Raw genomic sequence first — 27,439 nt, 5'->3', positions numbered from 1 at the left:
CAAAAATCTCACCATTCGATTTGCTCACGCACCCACACTCAAAAACTCATCCTCGACCTGCGGCAACGGCACTCTTCTCTCCTCACCACTAAAACAAAATATATATACGAGCCGATTATCTCTCGTTCACTCGTTATGTTGCACACGGGGCAAAAAAAAAACGAACTCCCTCCTCCAGCAGGAAGAGCACCAACAAGCAAAAGAAAACAAAGTCTGTACTTTGTTTTCACCGAATTACCACCATTTTCGACGAATTTTTCCACGGAAAACATCAAATCGGCATAGATTGCCTATCGGGGCACATTTTGCGACACTTTTCCGGAAGTTCAGAGGTACTTTTCACTCAATAAAATCGCGAAACACGAAGCTGGCAGCCGCTCAGTGTTCAACACGTCGAAAAGAGCCATTTCATCTCATCTCATCTCATTTTAGAAAAAAATTAATCTGAAACTGATAAAATAGTTATAATGTAGGGTCTTGAAAAAAATCAAGATCCCAGATTTCACCCATGAAAACATTTCAAGGCTTTAGAAGTTGAAAGAACTTTCAGGGATCTAACAATTCAATTATTTTCTATAGAATGCTGCCAAGAATTTCTATGGAAATGTAGAGTATATTTAAAAGGGTTTAAAGTGTTAATATTATGCAAACACTGTGGAGGATTCCTAAAAAATCCTGGGAAAAATTCTAACGAAGCTCTGTCTAGAAATCCTAAATCAGAAAATTTGAGGAAATTTCCAAGGTATATTTGGGGAGAGGAGAGATTTCTATTTTCTTCTGAAGAGACTTGTTTTTTTAATCTTGAGCATGAAAACAGATGAATCTTAAGGAGAATTCAAAGAGATTTATAAACATAATTTAAAGAGTGTTTTGAGGAAAATTTCAAACAAAATCTGAAGAATATTCAAACAAGAACTTCAAGGGAATGCTGAAGGGAGTTCTAGTCGAACCATTCCCGCTAGCGACCTGCAGTCACCTCGGCCCTGTGTGCGGGCCTGATGAAGGGGTCTTCCAACCACTATACGACAAGTAAGAACTCGTCCATGTGAAATTCACTGTTGATCCGCCGCTTGGTTTCAGTTCATCTTCGCTTTCGGTTATGGCCACCACTTCCACCGTTCTCTCGCTCGGATCCTGGACAAGTTACCATTGACACGGCTCGCACTCTTTTACTGTCTACAGATTAGGCCGTAATTCATCCAACAGCACGTCTGTCTCGAGCTAGGGAGGAGCGAAAAAAAAATTACAATGGAAAATTTGGCCGAATGCCATTTCACCGAACGCCATTTCCCCGAAAGCCTTTGTGTTGCTGAGCTTAGTCTGGAGGCTGCAGAATTTGCATCGACCTTGGCTGATATGACGCATGTGCTTCTTCTGCTTGGTGATTTTAATCAGCCTGGACTTATCTGGTCGCCCTCAGGCCAGGGTTTTGCGTTTCCAGATCCGATTGCATATTCAGCTACGCCTGCCAGCCGCTTGCTTGTAGACGGCACGGCTTTTCATGGACTGTATCTGGGTCAGACTCCCAAGTAACATTGCAAGTTTTATCGAGGTTTTAAAGCCTAAAACCAAATTTGTTACTTGGGCTTATTCCCTATTTCCAATCACGTTTTCTTGTCTTGGGTTTTGTAAGCGAAAGTGCACTTCTGGATTGTGTCGTTGCTGAAGCGCCTGACGTCATCGTTCCTTTTGACGATTTCCACCCTACTTTGGATATATCTATCGCGAACAGATCTCAAATTCGTTTTGATGAAACCTCGACTGCCAATCCTCTCAATTTCCGGAAGACCGAAACGAAATTTTTCAATTGCCAGCAATGATTATCGCCACTACAACAAGCTTCTTTACAAGAGGTATGTAATTCGTACTCAACATGATCTGCAAAACCACCCCAAAGGATTCTGGTCGTTTGTGAATGCAAAGAGGAAAGAAACTGGACACATGCAGTCTACTTGCTAGGCACTGCTTGAGCGTCTTCTCGAATGACTCACCATCGCAAGCAGAAATTAAGTGAGCCGTTCGTGATGTCCCAACCTCGTAAACATGGATGTTTTTGCCGTAGATCTAGTTCTCTCTGTGATAAGTAAAACCAAATCATCATTTTCACCAGGTCCGAGCTGGTGTCCTGAAAAAATGCTCCGATATCTTAGCTGCTTGCTTGTTGTCCTTGCTCTTCAACCTGTCGCTTCGTCAGCAGAAACTTCCCGCGCTATGGAAACACTCTACTATGTTCCCTGTTTTCAAGAAAGGAAACAAACGCAATGTGGAAACCTACCGTGGGATTACCTCGCTCGAGGTTGAATCTAAGGTGTTTGAGTCACTGATAAATGAGAGATTGTTTGCTTTCTGCAAGCATTACATAAGTACATGTCAACATGGCTTCTTTCCTGGCCGCTCCGTGGAAACGAATCTCGTCAGTTTTACGTCGTTCTGTATAGAAAATGTATGCATGGACTTTCAAGTGGATGCCATCTACACTGATCTTAAAGCTGCGTTTGATAGAGTTGTGCACGACGTTCTGCTAGCAAAGCTTGAAAAAAATTGGATGTTCTGCTTCCTTCTGCAGCTGGCTTAGATCGTACCTCGTGCAACGTGAAGTTACTGTATGCATTGGAAACTACTCATCATACTGTTTCTCGAACAGATCAGGAGTTCCAAAGGGTAGCTCCTCTCTTTATTTGTGAACGATGTAACGTTTATTCTACTACGTAGAGGTAAATTGTTTTTGCCGATAACTTGAAGATTTACGTATTCGTTTGAGGCTATGCTGACTGTTGGAAACTACAAAACCTTCTGGAACCGATAGAACTTGTAGCAGGTATACCAAGTGTACGTCCATGTTGTAAATAGTAAATTAGTCAAACATAAAATAAGAATGAATTAGATCTAATCCATACGCCAAAAACTATGCCAGTAGCAAAACGACACTGGTCGATTTACTATGAAAATAGAATGCCTCGTGAGTAAAGCCACTCGACCTTGTACAATTTCTCCCAAGGCCGAGTCCAGTGAAATCTTCGGGAAAGTTGGGAAAAGAGAGAGTTGTGGCTACACCCGACTTTGAACGAAGGGCCATCGATCAGAATAATCTCTCGCATTGCCGATCTAGTTCTAAGAAGTTTGCGGGAAAATCGAACTTCCATCGAGTTCGGCCGAGGTCACCTTCCCTAATCTGAGGGTCACGGTTACGCTTCACTTTCGTCCGAACCGTAGATTGCAGTGGAAGTGTTTCATTTTGTTCGCGTGATAGTTTCGTTTTGTAAAGTGAGTTAAAGCAACGTGGTTGTACTTTTATACTTCAATTCTAATTTCTCCTCGTCGTTTGTTTAGTTATAGTTATAAATCTAAACGTAGTGTGCGTCTTAGGCTAGACTTTGTGTGTGCGAAAAATAAGCTAGACCAGGTAATGTGCTCGTTAAACAAAATCATCACCTGCATCCCTGGGGTGAATAATCCCGGCAACCGTCACCTTGTCCGGTGGAAAGCGATCCGCATCTACATCGCTTAGCGGGGCTTTGTGGTTCGTCCACCCACGTGGACATCGTTGGCCGTTCAACACCAACGGTCGAACGCGCATCGATTGAAGTAGCATCGTTGCCGTGCCAGTAACAACAGCGCAGCAATCATCAGCAGCTAAATCAACTGGTGAGTCCGTTCTGTTTTTTTCGTTGAGTGTGGCGTCCGGCGAGGGCGCCACGGAGGACCTTTTTGCCGACCATAAGGTCGAAGAGCATGAATTGCTAAGATTTGGAAAAGTCCAAGAATTGTAAGGTTGGGTGTCGGCAAGACAAACGTGCGCACGTAACGTAATACATGGATGCCCACCCAACCCATCAATGTTAGACACCCGGGTGCCAAGCTTTGCCGTTCCCCGCTTGCTGCATCGTCGTGGGATTCGTCAGAAAGAAACACAAGAGCACAGCACAGATAGAAGGTAGTTACGCACACAAGAATAGGACTAGATAGAGAAATAGAATAAAGAGGAGTAGAAAAAATACAAGCAATGGAAATTTCGTAAAAGCATGCTTTAGTTAATAATAAAATCTCAACTTACCGTTTTCCGTTGTGAAATAAATGTTTGATTTGAAATTGATGTAATGTTGTTGATCAGTTCTACCAAAGATTAGAATGAGAGGAAAAAAGTATGTTTACGTTGTTTTCGGGTCCGTGTAATTATGTTGTTGTCTTCCGCGTGGTCGGAATTTGACTGTTATGTTGCGTACCTCGTTTGCTGCAGCTGCGCCTCTGGCGTAAATTAAGGGAAACTACCGATGAGGAGAACTTGACGTGGAACGTCGTTTAGAGCTTGTGTATTCTCTTACCGGTAGCTTTTTGGAGTTATTTCGATGTTGTGAAAGATTATGCTGTTTCGCAATAGATGTTTCTAATCGATCAAATTCGGTAGTAGTCAAGCTGGCTCGATCTCTTCTTTCTAGGAAGATTTTCACTTGGACTCGCCCTGGGGCAGTCTCATCCGGGCAAACTCAACGTGACCTGCGGTCTCCTTTACCGGAGTGGCGCTTAAGCCGCAGTGTCGGCTACAAACTTTTCGAAACTAGCCTCATAAGAAAGGGGCGTCCCTAAGATTTCGTTTGGTGGGTGTTTCAGCGATACTGTATTTTTTAAATAAAATTTCCTTTCGTAGACAGAGATCTGGTGCTGGTGCTGGAAAAATACGGTAAATTTAAGCGTGTCATATGAGATAAATTTCCTGCGGAGTTTGGCCTCAACATGTACACAGGTGTACACGTGAACGTGATAACAACGTGAACGTGCTTGCTTAATTTCTTCAATCGGATGGGGAATATTTTTTTTAGGGGAATCGAATGAATTCCTGCCCTAAGCGGAAGGCCTGCAACAACCTGAAGAACAAAAGCAAAATCGGAACGGGGAACGGAGAGCGGTAGCAGTAGGTACACTGGTTTAGTAACTGGAAGTGCATTGTAGGATACCAACGATAAGGAAACAGTTGAGGTGCTGGAACACTGTAAATTTCTCAGATGATTCCCTTATAAAAAACTTGAATGTAACATTCAATCTCTTCCGCTCCTTTGTTACTCCTTTCTATACCCTCCTTCAATTCAAACGAATAAAGGAAAGCTCACAGGGTCGTTTTATGTTTACTCTCTCTGACACTGCACCTTCTAGCATAAAGAAGAAACATGAACAACATGAACGCTAAAAGGTTCATCAGGGTTGAATCCAACTAGATACATTAGTTTCACCAAATCTAACCTCGGAAAGATTTCAGAAAACGAGGGGTGGGAAATTCCAGCATTGGGTGAATTTTCATCGTCGAAACACGAATAACTCAGAAATGTGTGAAATTCTAGAAATATCTACTTCTTAATAAATCAACAAAGCTGTAATGTGTAATTTAGAAATCATGCCTCGATACTTGAACATTTATTTTGATGGTTTACAACATACAAAATCCTACGTGATCACGTGTTTTATCTGTTTCCTTTTTACTATACATGTCAACGAACTTATGTGTTTTGTCTTCGTACTATTCTGTTCTTGCATGCTCATTTGTGTTTTAATAATTGGACCAGCGCGACTTACGGTTTTGGTGGTGGGACTGTGGTGTTAGTGATGATGGTGACTTACGGTAGTGGTACCGACTATCGGTGCCGGTGGCTTACGGTTTCGGTGGTGATGGTGATGGTGGCTTTCGGTGATGGTGGCTTACGGTGATGGTGGCTTACGGTGATGGTGGCTTACGGTGGTTTTAGGCGTTATGATGGCGTCCTTGCATGGCGACTAACAATGACCACAGCAATGGTTTCCCTGACCATGCGTCGATCTGACTACAATGGACTTATTGTCTATTGCATCGCTATTTTGATAACGAACGTGGATCCACCACTTGGACGTCGAGAATTTCCCGCTTCTGCCGTTGTCTCCAAGGGAGTACACGCAGGGTTGATTTCTGGCTCCGGGAATCGTATAGCGTTCACGTGTGTCCAAGTTGGAAGTAGAACTGGAAATAAATGTCCGATTTGTGCACAACGGACGGAAAAGGCCTAGTCAGTCCCAACCACACACATACACCATAATTTCCGCGTCGAATTGGAAATCTTAACCATACAAAACTATACCTTTTTCCGATCTTCAACGTGTAAGACCCGCTTAACGGAAAGGGACCACGTTGGCTTTGTTTTACACAGAACCCTAAATAAGGTAACACTAACAATTAGTTTATACACTACTAACAAATAACTAACTCTTTACCTTATTACACACTACTAACACTACTTCTACACGAAACACTAACTCCCTTACTACACACTACTAACTTTCCTAAAATAAAAGAATTAAATATTACTCAAAATTCACACTTTTCACTTCGGACAACTAACTCGATTTTTAAGAACACGCCGCGCACTACACAGCAAAAAAAAAATGTAATATCGATCAATGTCATTCAAGCTGATGTATGAAATAATGATGTAATAGCAAAAAGCAGATACAAAATTACATCAATGGATGTAATTTTGTTCGCAAAATCGATGTACATCGTACATGTACAAAGGTACAACGTTATATTACACAACCGATGGATTGACCAGGTTGCAGCAGTTTCGATGTAATATTTAACAACTTTTTTTGCTGTGTACTAACTATCTCGAAGTCTTGAGCCAGAAAGAAAGAATTGGTTGGACGGCGGTATCTAGAAAGTTCTTGCACGCTAACTTGAAAGTACTCATTAATGAGTAAAAAAAGACCCATTTTGAAGAAAAGTGGCTTAACTCATTAATGATTAAACAATTTTACCCATTAATGAGTATCTGTTACCCATTAATGATTAACAATTACTCATTAATGGGTAACAGATATTCATTAATGGGTAAAAAATTTACTCATTTAATGAGTTAAGCCACTTTTTCTTCAAAATGGGTCTTTTTCAACCATTAATGGGTACTTTCAAGTTAGCGTGTGGTGGGGCTTCCTTTTTTTTGACAAAACCAATATTATTCATTCGTGAATCATGTTCCTTTTTTATGCTGCATTTACAGTGTAAGAATAATGAAAGTCTAATTAGGTCGACTACTGAATGAACACCGTCTGCTGACACATAGGTGGCAGCACTACTTTGCATAAGGCAAGGTGTTTTTAAAGGAGGTGGTGCACTTGGCGAAGCTAATGCAAATCAATTTAAGAAACCAACGGTTACACCTTCTAGATTCCAGTTTCAATTAAAATAACTAAGATGTCAATGGATGGATGTTTTCATTTGTAAAATTGCCCATACAAAAACAAAATTGTTAAACAATTAAAATAATGCCGAATAGTGCCCTGTGAACTGCTGATATTTGACTTTTAAACCATGATTCGTTTCTTGCATTCTTTATAATATTTTATCTATTTCATCCTCCTCCGGAACCGGAAAATGCACCGGAGCACCACACGCGCGTGCCAAAAGGGCAAGAAGAGATTTATGTGATCGAAATTGTTGTTTCGATTCGATTCGATTTGATTTTTTGTGGCTATATTATGGTGGTGGTTTTTCTGCTGCTTTTCACTGACTACGGATCGGTTGCGGTGGATGCTCCATGTTTCTTTTGTCACTTTTGTGTGTATCTTTTGTGCATTTCGGCACGTATCGTGGAGCCAATAAAATAAATACTAATTTATGATCTTGTCACAGGTTTACGCCAGGTTGATTGGATTTTAATGGATTTTTATGGAAGGTTTTTTCTCGTAGATATAGTCGCAGTACGTGGTTTAGAGAAAATCGTTTCTCTTCTTTTTGAAATCAATTCAACTTTTTCGAAGAATCCAATTCAAAGCAAATCATTCTCATTGAAATTCGTTTGTCTCAAATACAATCGCAAAGGAGTAGGTCCTCCGATGTAGAGCCATCAACTGCCAAAACAAGCTTCCCTAATCGGATGATTGACATTCGATCAGATTCCGCTCAATCAGTTGAGTGCTGGTGGGCACTCTTGCGATCAAACTTCCCGAATTCATCGCAATTTCCACGCACATCAATCAAGGGTGCGTAAGCGTGCTTCACTGGCTGAGGCGTGCGTCGCATTCGCTTGATGGATGGTGACACACGCAGGTCATTCTAATTTCCTGTTTGTGCTTATTATCTACTGTTTGCTTTTGTGATTTCAGCACTGGCGCAGTCATCGGTCGGACAACGGTCAACGTACGAGGATTGCGAACAACCGCCGGAAATAGCCCACGGGACTGCGCGCATCACGGTGGACGAGACAGAAGAATTTGTGACGGCACACTACAGCTGTAATGATGGGTTCGAAATCGAAGGGAAGGCGGATATCCGATGCGATGTCGATTCCGATGAGTGGCAGGTGAAGGAATTGCCCAAATGTGTGAAAGGTGAGTGATTGTCGTCATTAACTGTTTGGTAATAAAACTAGGGTTATGTACTCATGAGCTCCAGTAGAAATGTAATAAGCTGAAGAATTCTACTTGAGTATCATAAGGGCTCAGCAAAGTCGGTTAACAAAATGACAGCAAACCGATATTAAAGTTTGCAGTTCCTATCATAATGAAAATTAAATTTGATTTCAATTGTCGCGACATAAGCCTGGATCATATTTTGCTTTCATGTCTACAAAGGTTTTTAAATGAAAGCAACCTAACTTTACGTATTGTTTGACATTTAATTTAAGTTCATCTGTCGTTGAACTAACGATTATTGTTTATTTGTTTTGTTTAACATATTTTAGGCCATTGTCCGGGGTGAGATTTGAACTCAGTCTTTCAGCGTGAGAAGCTTGGATGCTGACCATTTATGCCAGGCCCGTATTCAGTTAAATATTATGAATGCAAAATCAGTAATCAAATTGATTTAATTGAAAGCAGCACTAGTTTTCCGTTTGATTCAATAGTGTATAATGTTGCTCTCATTTTTTCTGTGTTAACTGTTAAGTCAACCAAAATGAGATCAATTGTCGTATTCAAAATAAGTTTCATCATAACAGCAAATTTTGAGTTCAATTTGATTTCTAGCTTTGCTCGGGTGGTGGAACTTTTCCTGCTCAAGCTGGTGGAACTTTTCGTAAAAAGGAAGTTTCCCTACTGGTCTACAGGGTTTTGTGTCTTGTCCGTTGTCTAGTGTTAAGTGTTCAGTCTGTGTAACCACTGGTTGAAGACGGTATCAATTGTCTTTTGTTGTTGTCTTATATTTAGATTAATCCACAAATTTATGTTTCTCACACTGTGTCTTCTTCAAAACCACTCTAATTTATATAACTCTATTCGGACAGCAGCCAGCTCCACAACAATTTCCAACAATTCTCACAACCATACATAAATAAAGCTTTCATTCTCCGTCGGCTCCACGGCTCTCCCAAAAAAGGGATCAATAAATTAACGATCGTTATTAGACGGAGACGCGTACTTTATTTTCAAGAGCCCATCCATCTTGCACTCTTTTGTGGATCGCTTCACCGCAGAGCTCATTCCAAATCCCCAAGGGTTTCAACTCTTTCTCCTTATCGGGAAACTTTAAGATCGGTTCACATCGACACACGTCGCAGCCAATTTTTTTTCTGTAGATTATTGCCATTCCTTTTGGAACCTTCACGGAGAGAGGGAGAATGTAAATAAAACGTCGATCGTATTTTTTGGTAGCTGAGTGGTAGGTGGCAGCCGGCAGCAGCATCGCAATTCGGGAGACAAGCGTGAAATCGAACCACAGTCGTGAATTGTTCTGTTCTTTCTCTACGGTGATTATACGAGCCGAAATCGGTTCTCTCCGCTGCTGATGATGATGATGTTGATTGGAGGGGGATGGTTGAATAGTGATAGGGGGGGAGGGGGTCTTTGAAAACCAACAAGTCGTTTATGTCAGAACAAATAGCAGCAACGAATATTGCATACGTGCAGGGGAAGAGCATGGATGAAAATAATACAAACCTTCCTCAACTGTTTCGTTACCCCTTTATTGGGAAATCGATTTTTGTCAAACGATGTGGATAAATGAATTCTGAATTTGGTATTGTGCCGAATGTAAACAATGGACGCTCACTGGGATCAAACTGCGCTGGCGAGGTGGGTAAACAGCTGAGGATTTCTGGAGCTGTACGATGCGTAGTAGCTTGGTCATTAGCCAGAACATTTGGAAATAGAAGTTAGTCACAGAATTTATGTCATGTTAATATGAAATATTTACATAATTTTGTATAAAAAATGATGTTCATCCAAAATAAAGGACAGATGCAGGATCAAGGCAACATATGTGTGTACTACATTTTCACATTTTCCGGAGTACAATATTTACAACTACTTCGTTTTTAAAATGACTAATCCATGTCACCTTTTCCACGACGGAAAAGGGAAACAGGAACGGGTACAGAGTTGACTGAAGAGCAGCATACTCATTGTTAAGATCAGTGTTGACGAATGTGGTCGAGTAGTGGAAAGAAACAAATGTATGTATGGGACCAAATTAGGGTCGCTTAGGCCGACATTACCTGCATTTCCCTTACTAGAGGAAAGTAGCAGTGAAATATTAAAAACGCATAAAAAAGCATCAGAGTTGCATCAAAAAAATCAAAACAAGCCATAGGGCTTGTAGCGATCAATGCTGTCAAAAATAGTGATTTTAGTGACTGTGTTGAAGAAATAAGTGACCATATAGTAGCTTCTAGTTGCTTAAAAAGGGTATGAAGAGATTCTTAAGAGAAGAAAAGTACTCGTTCTAACGGCAAACCAAATAAATGTTTGACGTTTGATGACTGATTCAATTAGTATCTCATAAACACTTATGTTCTATATGAACATTTAAAGCGAAAGATCCAATAGAAAGTTTATGACCAAACCCACGGTATTAGCTAGGGTGTCTACTAGCTGGAAAACCTGGAAAACCGGGAAACCTTGTAACAAGTACGCTTTTCCATTTAATTATTTATTAATTATTTAATTGCACAGAATTCCTATTATATAATTTTCACATTTAAGTATATTGCATGTACGTTCGTTTTTTACAATTAAGTTCATAAATGTATTCACCGCCAAGGAACGTACGTCCATATATATATACAGTTACACTTGTCATACAATAACCAACAAGTTCCCGATAAGTACAGCTAATTCACTCCATTTGACCCGAATACGCTACCTGTTCGTTAAAGTCCGGGGTTCGAATCCGAACCGTTCTCTCTTATAAAAGAATAACCGAAAATAGATTGGAGCAAGATAGTATACTGAAATTGCATGACAAGGAAAGAGATGTAGCATTGAATGTTCTTGAGAGAAAGATGATGGAAATTGTCGTTTGAAAGGTCGTTGAATTACGTCGGTAATTTGACGTACTTCCGGCCACGATGACCGTTGAAATCACGCCTATCTGAGGGTATCTGGAACTTCTACTCGTTCACTTTGACTTGAACCGTGGAAGAGGCGGGAGTGCGAGTAGTTAGTACTTAAGGGTACTTAGTGTCGCGGTGTGTTTTTCGTGGTATGTGAAGTTCAAAATGTGAGGAGTCTAAAAGACCGATTTTAATGTTACATCTTTGTTCCTTTCCGTTAGCCTGTAGAGTGCAAACTTTATGTAAAAAGTTCCGTGCGGTCGATTTATTGTGTGTGCAAAGTTTATAGAAAGGTAAGGTGAATAGTGTCTTTTGTGTGGAGATGTAACTGAAATGTGTCGAACAGCCGTTCGACGGCTTTTTGTTTAGGATCGTTTTGTGTAGGATCGTTTGTGCGGATTGGAGTTTGCACCGATTCGCTTCTAGCGATAGATGGCTTTGCTCGGCACACCGCAATCGAGGAAATAAATCGCGCTCTCTAGACCCCACGCTTCAACTTCAAGGTTCCCGGTTCGGGAGAGAATTTCGGAAGGGAGACACCGTTTAACTGTTCTCCGGCAGAGCGTTGGCCAAATCCGCCAATGTCAACCACGTGAACCTACGTACATTATTCGTCTTCGACGATCCCCTCGTTGACATTTGCGCCACCGGCAGTCGGCGCTGGTTCAGTACCAATTCGAGGGTTCGATTGGGAATTTCCGCACCATATCAGTCCGGGGTGCAATGTGCAACACCACCACCATTTGAATAGGCTGCTACTTTGCCGACCTCCCTTCGACAAAGGGATGCTTCTGTGCCGACACGGATGAAGCAGCGACGACAACGACGACTGTGAGTAAAAAACGCATGCGAATCTCCACACATACAAACACATGAGCTCGAAGAAAATAAGTAAGTTAGGCTAGCAATCGCTAGAAACAGATCAGGATACTGCACACACGTTTAGGGAAAGCTAGCAAACAAACGAACAAAAATGGGAAAGGAACAAGAGTCATGAATAAACCTAGGTTAGGAACACGAATAAATCCTAAATGATTTCCGGTATTTAGCCATGAAATAAATGTTATTTTCGTAAAGTAAAAGCTTTCCCCGTAATGTTAATTTTTGTTGGTTAGATTCTTCACGTTTTGGTCGTTCTATTTTGCGTTATCTGCTTGTAGTATTTTTGGTTGTAGTTGAATTTACTCCAGGTTGGACTGCCTGGGAAAACAGTCTCCGCACTCACGTGTCAGGATCGGGGGAGGAAATCTGAACGGGAAAGTTCCTCCAGTGATGATAAATGTGTGTGGGGTTTTTGTGTTACGGTAGAACGACGGTTAACTTCAACTTTCGCTTAAGACCGTTGGAAGCGGCCTCTGTTTGTGAGGGTCTCAATCCCTCATGGAATTTCAGTCTGCTGAATCGCTCTTAAACTAAATTTCGGTCTCTTCCATTCATAAACCCACCCTGAGGTTGGGTTTCTTGCCGGGCAAATTAAACTTGACGAGTGGTCCTCTTCGGAGGTGGCGCTTAAGCCACTCGTTTTAGAGACAGGAAGCGTATTCGGTGGTCGAGATCTTGCAGGCCGCGAGGCGTGCGTTACATTTGGCGCCCAACAAAACAAGGCTTTTTTTCTTTAATTTTTGTGTTTCGGAACTTGTGTGTGTTGGATTGGTCTTTTTCATTATTTACATACATTATTTATTTACTTATTTACAAATGATACATTTTTCTCGTTTAGTTATTTTGTACATTTTTTTTTCTTTTCATAAAGCTTACATAATTTTATTGCTCATTCATATAAAGCTTCTTAGTAACTGAAAGAATATTACATATTTTCGTAAGGGTAGTTTCTATACATATATATATATTGTTTGTTCGTTAAATTAGCTGATTAATAACGTCCTTAAATATTTGCAACGGAATCCATTTAAAATTTACAATTAAGTTTTCGTGCGGGTGAATTAATGCTTTTCGTTTCTTCTGGTGACGATTGTTGACCATTTAAGATAGGATATACATATATTAAAAAAGAATAATAATAATAAAACCAGCATCAAAATGAATCGATGCTTTCCTCGAGCGGAAGATCTCGATCAAGAAGAGATTGATTATGAGCTTGATATACGGAGTCAACCAGAAGAAGTTTTTCGACTTGATATCCAAGGGAAACAAAGACATTTGAGGCAATTGTTCAAAAGTGACCAGAAGGAGGGACGTAATTATCGGTCAAACGTCAGAATTCAGGACGAGTCAGAACACATTATTTCAAAAATTGACTGGCTTGAAAATGCTTTGTACAGGAAAGTGGAACCAAAGTATGAGTCAAGGGTAATTCATTATTATTATCGGGTTAAAAGGTGCGTTGCGAGTTCTGAGGATGAAAAGAGTTTAAGGAGGGAACTTAGTCGAAGGATTGAGAACATTATGCAGCAGTATCAGTTTGGTCCATCGTTGTCTCCGTATAAGGAGCAAATTAATAACATTATTCAGAGTTTAAGAGGCGCCGTTGGTACGACGAAACAAGGTAAGGTTAAGCAAACTTCGCTGCCCGATGTTCCACGAAATGATCAGTGGGAATTTCCACCAGATCCCTCCAAAGGGGCAACTCCAAAGGCACCATGGGTGGATGTACCAGGGACAAACAACGAGTGCATGACAGGATCGCGGAACCATGAAGATACCATTGAAATACCTCGAACGGAATGGGAGGCTATGAAGCGAATGCTTTCAGAGCTGGTAATGAGTCACGGTAATAATAAGAATGGTCTTCAGAATCCGGAAAGGGCAGAAGGGCCAGAGCGTCTGAACGGCCGCAAAGGACATCGAAAAACTACAAACCGTCAACTAACGATCAATTCAAATGGCCAATCAAATACGGAATCCAGTGAAGAGGAACCACGGGTACCAGGACACAGAGCCGACGATTACAGAGGTGGACAGGACGATGATGAAAGGGACAGCTACGAAGACTCCTTATCGAGCTACGCCAATGGTAATTTCCGGCAACCTCGTGGACGGGATACATATCGTCACAGACGCTACGCTGGCCAGGGTCGGGTGGAGAAATGGAAGCTGAGATTCTCTGGGGATCCACGCGGAATTTCGGTAGAAAATTTCCTCTACAAGACCACCAAACTAGCTGAGCGGGAAGGCATACCAAAACATGAGCTGTTGAGGGATATCCACATACTTCTGGAAGGGGCTGCATCGGACTGGTTTTTCACTTATGTGGACGGCCTGTTGACATGGGAAGACTTCCAAAACGGAATTACTTACCGTTTCGGTAACCCGAATAAGGACCAAGGAATTAGATCCAGAATCCAAGAACGGAAACAACAGCGGGGCGAGTCGTTCATTGCTTTTGCATCCGAGATCGAGAAGCTCAACCTGATGTTATCGCAACCGTTATCAAGAAGACGAAAGTTCGAGGTCATTTGGGATAATATGCGGCAGCACTATAGATCGAAAATTTCGATCATTAGGGTGCGAGATTTGAATCACCTGATTGACCTGAACTATCGTATCGACGCTGCGGATCATCAGCTACACCAACAGACGAACGACACTCTCGTTCGAAGACCAATCAACCAAATCGATGCCGAAGATGAAACCAGCAATGACGAAATAGAGCAGTCAACAGCTGTGAACATGATTAGAAGGGAGCAGACGAGGAACAGACCACCGGTGAACCGATCGAATACCGAGGCTATTCAGCAGAACACTTCGAGTCGTCAGCGAGAGGATTTTGAACGAGTAAGTGCGAGATTAAGCTGTTGGAACTGTCAAGAAGCGGGCCACGGATGGAGACAGTGTCCACGACCACGGAACATTTTCTGCTATGGGTGTGGTAACTTGGGAAGGACAATTAGAACTTGCGAGCGATGTGCTAGGCCAGCTAACTCGCAAGAAAATGTACAGCAGGGAAACTGAAGAAGGGATGCGAGTATGGGGAATCAAGCATTCCGACTTTAAACGCAGTTCCCCAACCACAATTTGATCCTTTAGCACAGGTGTACCATATTAAACTTAGGATAAGTCAATGTCCTCACATCAAGGTGAAAATATTCAATTTGGAAACAGAGGCGTTATTAGACTCTGGGGCCGGAATTAGCATTTTGAACTCGCTAGATCTGATCGAAAGATTTCAACTCAAGATGCAACCAGCGGCGATTCGAGTTTCAACTGCAGATGGGGCAAACTACGGATGTCGTGGTTTCGTAAACATCCCGTTTACCTACAAGAATGTGACGAAGGTGATACCCACAATCGTAGTTCCAGAAATTTCACGGAAAATTATCTTGGGAGCAGATTTCTGGGAGGCGTTCGGGATCAAACCTATGATCGATCTAGGAGAGGGTCCAGAGATCTTGGAAACCGTTTCGGATGAACGGAATGAACCAATATGTTTCACGATCGAACCGACCGCGGAAATTTCGCAAATACAGAACGAAGAAGAGGACGAGACGTTGGAGATTCCGGTATACGAAGGACCAACGGAGACGATTCCAGACCCCGAGTCTATCGAAACTGAGCATGATCTAACTGTAGACGAGCGAAAGCAACTTACAGACGTCATTAAGGAGTTCAAGCTTACAGCAGCGGGGAAGTGGGGTCGAACCCACTTAATCGAACACGAAATTGTCCTGAAAGAAGGAGCAAAACCACGTAATCCGGCAATGTACAGATGCTCTCCTTATATGCAAGAAGCTATAAAAGCGGAGGTGGAGAGGTTCAAAGCGTTGGATGCTATAGAGGAGTGCTATAGCGAATGGACCAATCCCCTCGTACCGGTTCCTAAAAAGAACGGTAAGGTACGCGTTTGCCTTGATTCTAGGAAAATAAACAAGCTGACTGTGAAGGACTCCTACCCAATGCGTAATATGGGAGACATATTTCGTCGATTGGGGAAAGCGAAATACTTTTCGGTCATAGACTTAAAAGACGCCTACTTTCAAATCCCTTTAAATAAGGAGAGTCGAAATTTCACGGCGTTTAGGACACCAGAAGGCGTATTCCGTTTTAAGGTATTGCCATTCGGAGTGATCAACGCACCGTTCACTATGTCGCGATTGATGGACAGAGCTCTTGGTTTCGATCTCGAACCGCGAGTCTTCGTATATCTCGACGATATAGTCATCGCGTCAGAAACTTTGGATGAGCACCTGAGACTGTTACGGATAGTAGGAGAACGTTTAAAAAGAGCTGGACTGACAATTTCGTTGGAAAAATCGCGATTTTGTAGAAAACAGGTAATGTACTTAGGGTACCTACTCAACGAACACGGGGTGGCGATTGACAGTAGTCGTATCCAACCAATCTTAGATTATGCCAGACCGAAGACACAAGAAGACATTCGGCGTCTGATGGGCCTGGCAGGCTTTTACCAGCGCTTTATTAAGGGTTACAGTAAGGTTACAGCACCGATAACCGACCTGCTAACCAAAGACAACAAAAAGTTCACCTGGTCTAAGGAAGCAGAAGATGCTTTCAGAGAACTGAAGTCGATTCTGACAGCGGCACCGATTTTGGGAAATCCAGATTTTGGCAAGATATTCACCATCGAATCGGACGCATCGGATAGGGCTTTAGGTGCAGCCCTCGTACAGGAACATGATGGGGAAACCCGGATTATCAGTTACTTCAGTAAAAAACTGAATCGAACCCAAAGACGATATTCAGCAGTCGAGAAAGAATGCCTCGGGGTGTTGTCTGCGATCCAACATTTCCGGCACTATGTCGAAGGGACCAAATTCCGAGTAGTGACGGACGCGAGAAGTCTTCTGTGGCTGTTTAACATCGGAGCCGAAACAGGGAACGCCAAGCTTATGCGGTGGGCGTTGAGAATTCAGGCTTATGATTTTGATCTGGAGTATCGTAAAGGCAAATGCAACATAACGGCAGACTGCCTTTCGAGGTCGATAGAGGTGGACGTGATAACCGTATCACAATCCGACCTCGCATACGAAGATCTACTTGACAGAATTCGTCAGGAGCCGCTGAAGTACCAGGATTACCGAATCGTGGATGGAAGAATCTTCCGATACGTCAGGACAGCAAATCGTTTGAGTGACCCTCGATTTATGTGGAAGCAATATCCCCCAGCATCGGAACGGGAATCAATTATTAGGAAACTCCATGAGAAAGCGCATTTCGGGTATGAGAAAACATTAGACACAGTTAAACAACGTTATCATTGGCCTAAAATGAACACTGATGTCCGTAAACTGTGTCGAGAGTGTCTGAAATGTCAGGTCAGCAAAGCAGGTAACACGAACCTGACGCCACCGATGGGCTCACAGAAACCGGTTGAGTACCCGTGGCAATTTGTGACGTTAGATTATGTCGGTCCTCTTCCCCCGTGTGGGAAAAACAGGCACACCTGCCTACTTGTAGCGACTGATGTTTTCAGCAAGTTTGTGTTGGTTCAAACATTCCGAGAGGCTAAGGCAAGTTCGTTAGTCGACTTTGTAGAAAACATGATCTTCCGGCTGTTTGGAGTACCAGAGATCGTGTTGACGGACAATGGATCCCAATTTATATCAAAAAAGTTCAAGGGTCTTCTAGAGGATTACCACGTGTCTCACTGGCTCACACCTGCGTACCACCCTCAGGTGAATAACACTGAGAGGGTGAACAGAGTGATCACGACAGCGATCCGTGCCACCCTAAAAAAGGAGCATAAGCACTGGGCAGACGATGTACAAGAAATAGCGAATGCGATCCGTAACGCTGTACATGATTCCACCAAGTACAGTCCGTACTTTGCCGTCTTTGGTCGGAACATGGTGTCAGACGGAAGGGAATATGGTATGATTAGGGATAACCATGAACCTGAAGAGGAAAACGGAACCACGGTAGCAGAACGACGAAAAAAACTGTTTACGGACATTAAGACTAACCTTTCTGCGGCATACCAACGGCACGCTAAAACGTACAATCTTAGATCCAACTCGAATTGTCCCTCCTACGTGGTGGGTGAAAGGGTGTTAAAGCAGACATTCGACCTGTCTGATAAGGGGAAGGGTTTCTGCAAGAAGCTTGCACCCAAATATGAACCTGCGATAGTGCGGAAAAAGTTGGGAACGAATACGTACGAATTGGAGGATTTGCAGGGGAAGCGAATTGGAATCTATTTCGCCAATAGGCTGAAGAAGATGCTTCCTCATCTGAGCCAATCAGTGGCGTAAGTTGCTATGTTTTAGCTATGAACCTCTTATAGAGTGACCACAACTTTTAAAGATGACAAAACACCTTCGGGGTCAACATCTGATGGACAATACTCGACGGACTCACTCTAGGGAAGTTTTCGAATATACCAGGGTTGAGGGTACCGAGATTGGGCCTTACAAACCACGATTGTTGAGCTATGCAACGAAAGTGACTACAACGTTTGAACACGATAAAACACCTTGAAGGGCAAAGCAATCACTTCGATAAACACAATCAAGACGCGAGAAGACCTATCAAGACAAATTAAACCCGTACTGAGACTTTCTCGTACTTGCGGACTGTAAATATTGTAAATATTAATTTGTTAGTATTCCTAATGCCCTAGCCCTTATTGTAATATTAGTACTTAGCTTAATTTAGTATAAATAATCAATACCACTTACAATTTCTTCGATCTAGTTTTCAGTTTCATAAATTTGTTTTTGGTCTACGGTTTCATCTAAACCGGGCAAACTTCTCAGTTCGTATTTATTCATCATTTATTTCCTAAAAGAGAAGTATTGAATTAGTATTTATTTATTTATGTAGCATATTATTAGCATGGATTTGATATGTACCGTTCATCGTTGAAGTCAATTTTGTTGTTGAGCAGATCGCATTTTGGTTTCTCAATTTCCTCTGGTTTATCCTATCCTTATGTCCTGATTCATCGTCCGTATATAGGTTCCAATAGAACATCCTTTTCCAGTTAGAATCCTATGTTGACATTTCGTTTTTTATTATCCATCCATGAATTCGCTTCCTATCAATAATCCGGTTAGTTTCCAATTAGATTCCGTACTCGTTCCAATTAGATTCCGTACTCGTACTCCACTCCTTTCTTTGGTCCGGCTGGCAATCGCTATCGCACCTACAGAAGAATCAAAAGAAACAAAAACAAAAAAAAAAACAACTTACACCCAATAAATTGGAACAATATTAATTGCACTATCCTGAATGACTCCAAAACGTCCTAGAGGACGTTCTGATTTGGTTTCCACATCGTTTTCCGCAGCAATTTTCAAGGTTTTCGCACACTTATGTTTCACTGAAGCGTCTTCCACGCGATCACACCTTCACTTTTATTCCGTCCTCGTTCGAGTTTGACAGTTCCTTTTTGTTGGTGACATATAATGTTTGATAGACCGGTTAAAGCGCGTATGAGCGTAGTGCATGTCGGAGTTCAACTCGAGTTGGATTCTGATGTGCATTGGAGTGCAAGGGGTGAGTGAATGTTTGTTAATGGTGCAATGTTTTTTTTTTCTTGAAGAGTTTTCGCTGTCGGTTTACCTGGCGTTAGAAAATTCTTTTAAGAAGCTTATAAGTTTCGTGATTTCAGTGAACGTTAATTGCGGAGTTTTACTCCGTGGCGGTGAACTGGAATTCGAAACGGAACTGTTTTGGTAAGGATATTGGTGTCTCACGTTTCTCGCCATGTGTTGGGGTAGAGACAACCAATGGACTTATCGGTTTCGTCCACTTAGGTGGAAATTTTCGTGAATGTTGTCTTCATATATCGGCAATGCCCTGGTGCAGAAAGACAACATTTCGTCATTTTCGTGTGCTTGCTCGGAGTATGGTCGAAAACTCCTGAGTTTAAGCCTTTTACCTGTGGTTTTGATATTTTTGTGAGTGAATGAGGTCATCAACAAACTTTTCGGTCACTTGAACGTTTTATTTCCACAAATCTTTTCGTTTCTGGAATCTCAAGTTATTCATACGCTGCCCACTTTTCTTTTTGGTTCACTTTGCAAGTAGTTAAGCAGAAGCATAATTAGATTTTCGCTGGAGACCGGAGACTAAGGTCGTTGATGGTCAGTGGCAGGCAGGTTCTGTGATGGTCCCTGTGCTGTAAACTGAGAAGGAGTTGACTTCGGTCAATGATGAACCTATATGACCCCGATAATCCAAAAATGGTTTCGCTTAGACGACTTGTTATTTGGCCTACGAAAATTTGATTGGCTATTGACATCTCCATGTTCAATTCCAATCAAATTTTCGTAATTTTTAGTGGGGAATGATGTAACAAGTACGCTTTTCCATTTAATTATTTATTAATTATTTAATTGCACAGAATTCCTATTATATAATTTTCACATTTAAGTATATTGCATGTACGTTCGTTTTTTACAATTAAGTTCATAAATGTATTCACCGCCAAGGAACGTACGTCCATATATATATACAGTTACACTTGTCATACAATAACCAACAAGTTCCCGATAAGTACAGCTAATTCACTCCATTTGACCCGAATACGCTACCTGTTCGTTAAAGTCCGGGGTTCGAATCCGAACCGTTCTCTCTTATAAAAGAATAACCGAAAATAGATTGGAGCAAGATAGTATACTGAAATTGCATGACAAGGAAAGAGATGTAGCATTGAATGTTCTTGAGAGAAAGATGATGGAAATTGTCGTTTGAAAGGTCGTTGAATTACGTCGGTAATTTGACGTACTTCCGGCCACGATGACCGTTGAAATCACGCCTATCTGAGGGTATCTGGAACTTCTACTCGTTCACTTTGACTTGAACCGTGGAAGAGGCGGGAGTGCGAGTAGTTAGTACTTAAGGGTACTTAGTGTCGCGGTGTGTTTTTCGTGGTATGTGAAGTTCAAAATGTGAGGAGTCTAAAAGACCGATTTTAATGTTACATCTTTGTTCCTTTCCGTTAGCCTGTAGAGTGCAAACTTTATGTAAAAAGTTCCGTGCGGTCGATTTATTGTGTGTGCAAAGTTTATAGAAAGGTAAGGTGAATAGTGTCTTTTGTGTGGAGATGTAACTGAAATGTGTCGAACAGCCGTTCGACGGCTTTTTGTTTAGGATCGTTTTGTGTAGGATCGTTTGTGCGGATTGGAGTTTGCACCGATTCGCTTCTAGCGATAGATGGCTTTGCTCGGCACACCGCAATCGAGGAAATAAATCGCGCTCTCTAGACCCCACGCTTCAACTTCAAGGTTCCCGGTTCGGGAGAGAATTTCGGAAGGGAGACACCGTTTAACTGTTCTCCGGCAGAGCGTTGGCCAAATCCGCCAATGTCAACCACGTGAACCTACGTACATTATTCGTCTTCGACGATCCCCTCGTTGACATTTGCGCCACCGGCAGTCGGCGCTGGTTCAGTACCAATTCGAGGGTTCGATTGGGAATTTCCGCACCATATCAGTCCGGGGTGCAATGTGCAACACCACCACCATTTGAATAGGCTGCTACTTTGCCGACCTCCCTTCGACAAAGGGATGCTTCTGTGCCGACACGGATGAAGCAGCGACGACAACGACGACTGTGAGTAAAAAACGCATGCGAATCTCCACACATACAAACACATGAGCTCGAAGAAAATAAGTAAGTTAGGCTAGCAATCGCTAGAAACAGATCAGGATACTGCACACACGTTTAGGGAAAGCTAGCAAACAAACGAACAAAAATGGGAAAGGAACAAGAGTCATGAATAAACCTAGGTTAGGAACACGAATAAATCCTAAATGATTTCCGGTATTTAGCCATGAAATAAATGTTATTTTCATAAAGTAAAAGCTTTCCCCGTAATGTTAATTTTTGTTGGTTAGATTCTTCACGTTTTGGTCGTTCTATTTTGCGTTATCTGCTTGTAGTATTTTTGGTTGTAGTTGAATTTACTCCAGGTTGGACTGCCTGGGAAAACAGTCTCCGCACTCACGTGTCAGGATCGGGGGAGGAAATCTGAACGGGAAAGTTCCTCCAGTGATGATAAATGTGTGTGGGGTTTTTGTGTTACGGTAGAACGACGGTTAACTTCAACTTTCGCTTAAGACCGTTGGAAGCGGCCTCTGTTTGTGAGGGTCTCAATCCCTCATGGAATTTCAGTCTGCTGAATCGCTCTTAAACTAAATTTCGGTCTCTTCCATTCATAAACCCACCCTGAGGTTGGGTTTCTTGCCGGGCAAATTAAACTTGACGAGTGGTCCTCTTCGGAGGTGGCGCTTAAGCCACTCGTTTTAGAGACAGGAAGCGTATTCGGTGGTCGAGATCTTGCAGGCCGCGAGGCGTGCGTTACAACCTCAAGAAACCTCAATGGAATTGCGAGAAGTATTCTATATTTATTCTGGAGATATTTTTTAAAGAATTCAAACAATTTCTACAATAATTTCATGCAAGTTTCGGGAGAATACAAAACGAATGCTGAGGAGAACTCCAGGTGAATTTTCCTGAAAAAGCTCCGTTGAATATTGAATGGCTTATTCTGAGATCTAGAAAGTAATCTTTTAATTTTGTCGAATCTCTTAACAGAATTCCTTAATGAAGAGCTTTTTGATTGTGTTGATTTATTTCCTTTTAATTTCTTTATGATTGCTTATATCTTGACAGATACGCGCATTTCATCTACTACTTTCAGACTTCATCAGTGAAAAGTCCTCAGTGGTGTTGAGTACTTGGCACTGATGAAGTCTTCAAGTAGATTTACGCGTATCTGTCAAAAGATAAGTATTAAGGAATTAAAAGGAAATAAATCAACACACTCAAAAAGCTCTTCGTGCTTGAAAGTTCCCAAATTTGTCCTGAAGTTAATGAAAAATCCTTGAGCTTCTTTTGTAGTTTGAGAAACTAGCCTGATGCTCATAACACTTCTCATGAATTTTTAAACTTGCCTGAACTGCTCCAAACTTATTTTTTACTTCATGAATCTAATGTTTTAAAAACTTGATGAAGTTCTCGAAACTTCATACAAATTTATATAATTTCTCCATTGTAAACGGAATTGCTCTGAGGTCATTTGTTCTTCCTTGAAATTCTCGGAACTTCTCTAAAGTTTTTCTAGTTTTCATGAAGCTTGTTGTACTGTGTGTGTGTATTCAATCTGGCCAGCAAAGGTATTATGGAAGAAATTTGCTAACAGCAATCCTTGATGTAATAATTTACTCTACTGCAGATTCAGTAACCCATTTCAGAATGCCTGGTAATTCACGTCCATTCCGAGGTTCCTTTCAAGTGATATATAGAAATATGTATTTATGATTGATTTATAAGCACCGAAGCGGTGCTTATAAATCAATCATAAATACATATTTCTATATAGTGAAGCACTCGCGGTAATCTAAAAATTAATCCTCGTTGCTTATCAACCGAACACAACATTTTGTATCACATGCGAAGTCTTTAATTTGCACCGAATTTTTGCCTAACATCTCACTCACGTGCATCCTCCGGAAGGCAGAACGCCAGCACCTAGAAAAGAAAAAGAAATACCAGGTAAAAATCTTCTTGGGAGGGAGGCAAAGCACCAAAAACAAGCGAAAAGAAAAACCGACCAACCCACAGCAGCACAGCTACTCGAAACAAATTCTTGCCCCAGAGTTTTCACGTTAATTACAATATCACTTAAAAGCTTCATAAACTGTGATGGATCCTAATTTACGCTTATCCACACGCGAAAACTAATATTTTTTTGATTTGGTACAATTAAAAACTATCCGGAAAAAAGATAAAATCAGCGCCAGCGAAAACAAAACCAACCGTTCGCGGGCAGAGCCTACTGCGTTTTTTTTCTCATGAAGCTTGCTGTACTGCACTAAAAATGTTTTAGCTTCCGTGAAATTCTGAACTTATGTGAAGACCTCAACATTTGTTTTAATATCTCTGATGTTATCAGAAAATCTGAGAACATTGTAAAATTTCCCGCTTATTTTCTGAAACTAATGGAATCGAACTCGCCGGAAATTCCCCCTATTTTTGTAGCTTACCAAACTTCTTCGAAATGCTGCCGCATTTTGCTAATGTTCATGAAAATTCCTAAAAATCTCAGATCTTCCCTTAAGTACCATATACTTCTTCTAAGTTCTCGAAATGTTTCTGAAAAACTCTGCACTTCTGTGAAGTTTTCGAAGTTTTTCTGAAATTTCTGGAATTTTTCTTTAAATTCCGACAATAATTAAATAATTATTATAGTTCTATGATTTTCATTGAAGTTGTATTTTTTCTGAATTTCATGGCCATTGAATTATCGACACTAATTCATAACTTATTCAATAGTCTAGACTTTTCTGATGATATTAAAACTGCCCAAAAGATTTCTGAATTTCCTTAAAGTTCCCTAGACTGTCCTGAATCACTCAGTATTTTTTTTTTATAGAAACTCACAACTCTACTGAAATTAATTGAATTACCTTGAAGTTTCCACAATTTTCCTTAAGATTTATAAACGCTCACGAAAATTTGCCTTTACTCTCTAATTTTCCCTGATCTTATAAGGATGTTCTTCCTGAAGTTTTCTATGCTTTCTGCATTATGATGGGAGAAAATGCTGGGTGGCGTAAAGTTGAGAACCAGAAGGAGAGGAAGAAAAACAGAAGGAAGTAGGAAGAAGGAAGAGAAGAAGAAGGAAGAGAAGAAGAAGGAAGAGAAGAAGAAGGAAGAGAAGAAGAAGGAAGACAGGAAGAACAAGGAGAAGCCTAGGCCTCGGTTGTTGAGGCGAAGGACAAAACGTCCTACGCAGCACTCCTGCGGAAAGCGAGAGAGGATCCGGAGTTGAAACAACTAGGCGAGAACGTGGTGAAAACCAGGCGAACCCAGAAAGGGATCCTACGGTTAAGAGCGCAGCTTTTAAGGAGCTAGTCGAAAAATCTCTTGGCGGGACGGCGAACGTAAGAGCCTTATCCCAGGAGTCAGAGGTCGAGTGCAGGGATCTGGACAAGATCACAACGGAAGACGAGTTGAAAAGTGCGCTGTAGGTCCAAATCCCAGGTTGACCTACCAACGGCGCCGATACGACTTTCTTCGGACGCAGCTAACGAGCTGCTGAAGACAGGCCGAATCAAGGTTGGGTGGCCAGTGTGCCCGTTGAAAGCTATTCCTCGGGTGGCTAAGAAAATAGAGAGATGCTACAAATGCATGGGCTTCGGTCACCAGGCGAGAAACTGCAAAGGCCCTGACAGATCTGATATGTGCAGTAAATGCAGAGAGAAGGGGCACGTTGCAAAAGACTGTACTTAAAGCAACTAAGATGCATGCTCTGCAAAAAAGAGGACGGTAACGGCCATGTGACGGGAAGTTTCAGGTGCGCAGAGTTCAAGAATGCGATGGTGGGCCAGCAATAATGGAGGTAACCCAAATAAATCTCAATCATTGCAACACAGCACAACAACTGTTGTGGCAGTCGACAACGGAAACAAAGTGCGACGTTGCTATCATTGCAGAGCCATATCGAGAGATAATGGTAACTGCCATACAAGTCATGGGCAGGTATCCCATTCAACAAGTGGTGGAGGGCTCATACGAAGGTTTCGTGATCGCCAAAATCAATGGAATCTATGTATGTAGTTGCTACGCACCCCCGAGATGGACAATTGAGAAGTTCCACCAGATGCTAGATGGACTCACCGGAGAGCTCATTGATTTCAATGCTTGGGCAGTAGATTTGGGGAGCAGGTGTACCAACGCAAGAGGGTATAGCCTGCTGGAAGCACTAGCAAAGTTGAACGTCAGTCTGGTCAACTTAGGAACCATCAGCACGGTTCCTAAGTTGACCAGACTGACGTTCAACTTTGCTAGTGCTTCCAGCAGGAAGATGGTAGGGAATCCATTATCGACGTCACTTTCTGTAGTACGTCGCTAGTGGCAAATATGAACTGGAGAGTGGGCGAAGAGTACACCCATAGTGATCATCAGGCGATCCAGTACAGTATCGGCGAACGGACACCGGTGGAAATTCCGAGGACGAAAGTAATCGAGTGGAAGACGAAGGCATTCAATAAGGATCTCTTCATCGAAGCTCTAAGGGTAGACAGCAGCGTCCCGTGTCTCTGCAGGATTCTAAGTAGTTACTTCAAGAACCGGGTCCTGGTCTACGAGACAGACACGGGGCAGAAATCGCTTAGAATCACGGCGGGAGTTCCACAAGGCTCCATTCTAGGTCCCACGCTGTGGAATGGAATGTACAATGGTGTGCTGCCGCTCAAGCTGCCCAAAGGAGTTGAGATCGTTGGCTTTGCGGACGATGTCGTCTTGACGGTAGCCGGTGAGACGCTGGAAGGAGTGGAAATGCTGGTGGCCGAGGCGATAGATATGATTGGTAACTGGATGCAAGGAGCGAAGCTGCAGCTCACTATAAAACAGAAGTGATGTTGGTCAGTAACTGCAAAGCAGTGCAGCGGGCAGAAATCACCGTTGGAGAGCACACCATTGTTTCGAAGCGCGTGCTGAAGTATCTGGGAGTGATGATAGACGACCGGCTAAACTTTAACAGCCACATCGAATATGCTAGCGAGAAGGCGGTGACGGTCATCAACGCAATAGTCAGAATCATGCCGAACAATTCTGGTCCAAGCAAAGCTCTGCAAACCGGTTTAACATTTCGGAAAATTGTCTGATATGTGTATTCAAAATTCCCTGACGCTTCTGAAGTTTTCGGATCAATCATAGAATTCTCGGCATGTCTCTTGATTTCACTGAACTCATTGTTAGTCGCTGCATATTTTCGTAAGTTAATGGAATTATTGTGAAGTTATCTAAAGTACTCAGATTTTTGCTGAATATAATGAAACTATCTAAAAATATTTAAACTACTTTGGAGTTCTCTGAAAGTTCTTGAAGATATTGGTGCTTGTTGAAAGTTTATTTAACTTAGCTAAATGTTCTGAACTTCTAGCTATTTCACATTTTCTGGATGCTCATAAAATTTTTATTGCATTACAGAAATTCTCTCGGAGGTTTGCTGACGTTTCCGAAAATTCTCTGAATTTCTCAAAAACTTCTATGTGGTTTCTGAAATTTCCTAGAAATTGTTTGAACTGCCCTGTCTTGATGTTTTCGGAGCTTTCCTATATTCAATTGAAGATCTCGGTTTTCCTCTGAAATAAAAGAATGCTCGTAAACACCTTTAAACTTCCCAGAAGTTCTTTGAAATATATCAGAAGTTTTCATAAATTCTCTGGAGGTCTCTGCATTTCCCTAAAATTCACGGAACATTTCAAGGGTTCTCGTTT

General features: G+C 41.8%; 1 pseudogene; it reads left to right on the top strand.

Annotated features, from left to right (window-relative positions):
* Positions 1-27,439, top strand: part of LOC135709172 (uncharacterized) — a 256,458-nt pseudogene that overhangs the window by 31,710 nt on the left and 197,309 nt on the right.

This window comes from Ochlerotatus camptorhynchus, unplaced genomic scaffold (genome assembly GCF_037179485.1).
Source record: "Ochlerotatus camptorhynchus isolate MF236.1 unplaced genomic scaffold, CSIRO-AGI_Acam_v1.1 ptg000353l, whole genome shotgun sequence".
NCBI classification, from domain to species: domain Eukaryota; kingdom Metazoa; phylum Arthropoda; class Insecta; order Diptera; family Culicidae; genus Ochlerotatus; species Ochlerotatus camptorhynchus.
Note: the sequence above shows the minus strand (reverse complement) of the source record. Positions and strands in the feature narration are given on the sequence as shown.